This window comes from Eurosta solidaginis, chromosome 2 (assembly GCF_040869045.1).
Source record: "Eurosta solidaginis isolate ZX-2024a chromosome 2, ASM4086904v1, whole genome shotgun sequence".
Lineage (NCBI taxonomy): Eukaryota > Metazoa > Arthropoda > Insecta > Diptera > Tephritidae > Eurosta > Eurosta solidaginis.
In genome coordinates, this window is record NC_090320.1 from 114,105,650 (window position 1) to 114,107,836 (window position 2,187).

The 2,187-nt window shown below is 37.3% G+C and overlaps 1 pseudogene; it reads left to right on the top strand.

Moving 5' to 3' along the window:
• The first annotated feature begins 349 nt into the window (after positions 1-349).
• Positions 350-1,803, top strand: LOC137241613 (uncharacterized; annotated as a pseudogene).
• The last annotated feature ends 384 nt before the right edge of the window (positions 1,804-2,187 follow it).

The window sequence follows — 2,187 nt, forward strand, 5'->3', positions numbered from 1 at the left end:
CTTGCGGTCAGATAAATATGAATTCGCCATGCATGATCGATGGAAAATGTTCAAAACGGTATCCAAGAGCATTAACTTCGGATACTATTACAGGTGCCAACGGATACCCGTTGTACCGACGTCGGTCACTGGAGGATAATGGCCATACAACAACAATTAAAATACGCAATCAAGACGTTGAAGTTGATAATCGTTAGATTGTGCCTTATTCTCCACTATTGTCAAAAGTATTTCAGGCTCACATAAATGTTGAGTACTGTAAATCTGTAAAATCGATTAAATACATTTGCAAATATGTATGTAGGCAGGGATATGGCTGTTTTTGGAGTAGCTGGTGACAATAGCATTAATGAAATCGCACAATATCAAATGGGGCAATACATTAGCACTAATTAAGCTCTTTGGAGAACTTATTCATTTCCAATTCATGAGCGATATCCTGCTGTGGTTCATTTGGCTGTTCATCTTGAAAAGCGTGTATCTTTTACCGATGCAAATGTACAGCAGGGAGCAACACAACCACCAGCAACAACATTAACTGCATTCTTTCAATTGTGCGAAAACGATAACTTTGCCAGAACGTTGCTGTATTCAGATGTAATGCATTATTTCACTTGGACTGCAAAAAAATGGCAACAACGTAAACAAGGAGCACCCCTTGATGGCCATCCGGGTGTTTTTTTTTTGCAGATACCATGGGAAGATTGTACACAGTTCATCCAAACAATGCAGAATGTTATTATTTTCGATTGTTGTTAGTAAATGTTGTTGGGCCACGTCCATTTCAACGTTTGCGAAGAGTGAAGGGTCATTTATGTATGACGTATCGTGAAGCATGCGAGTAATTAGGTTTGATTGAAAATGATGCGCATTGGGATTTAACGCTTCACGATGCATCGATTGCTTCTTCTCCACATCAAATACGTATCTTATATGCCATAATCGTGTCAACATGTTTTCCCTCAAATCCTCTTGAATTGTGGAATAAATACAAAGATTTTATGGCAGAAGAATATTTGATTCGAATGCGTCATCACACAAGAAACACTGATTTGCTGATTTCATTGGAAATGTATAATGAGGCATTGATACCGATTGAAGATATGTGCCTTACGATTGCAAATAAAGGAATAGGGCTATTAGGTTTGTCACCACCCAATCGTCCAATGCATAATTTATTTGATCGAAAATTGCATTGTGGACAATAGTATGATCCCAATGAATTGCAAACATTTGTGAATTTGAATGTTCCTAAATTAAATGACCATCAAAAACATGTCTATGATACCATCATCCAAGCGATACAAAATGAAGTCGGTGGATTACATTTGTGATATCACTCATTTTGGCAGCCATTCGATCGCAACGAAAAATTGCATTGGCACTTGCTTCGTCGGGAATCGCTCTCTATTGCATGGTGGACGAACAGTGCACTCTGCATTAAAATTGCCGTTGAATGTACAGGTATGCTTATATTTATTGATTGATCACTTTATAATTTAATCGATATTAATTAAAATGTAATTATTTTCAAATTAACAGGTGATTGAACATCCCACGTGCAATATTTCAAGAAATTCTGCGATGGCAAAAGTTTTGCAACAAGCAGCCATTATTCTAATGGATGAATATACAATGATGCATAAAAAATCGCTGGAAGCATTACACCGTACAATGCAAGATCTACGTCAGAATCAAGAAATTTTTGGTGGTGCATTAATATTATTGTCAGGGGATTTTCGACAAAAATTTTGCCTGTGGTTTCACGATCAACACCGGCGGATGAGATCAACGCATGTTTAAAGTCTCCTCTTCTGTGGCGACATGTGCAAAAATTGACATTGTACATAAATATGCGCGTTCAATTCCACAACGACCAATCTGCAGATCGGTTCTCGAAGCAATTGTTAGATATTGGCAAAGGAAAAGTTCGAGTCGATAATACAAATGGATTGATTACATTGTCGAACAATTTCTGTACCATTCTCCAATCAACATCAGAGTTGATTGAAAGTGTATTTCCAAATATTGTTCAAGGAATCACAATTGGTTGAGAGAACGCGCAATACTGACACCAAAAAATTTACACGTCAATGCAATCAATTATCAGATTCAAGAAAAATTGCCACGTGCAGTGACATCATATAAATCTGTTGATAGCGCAATGAATGCAGATGATGCAGTGAA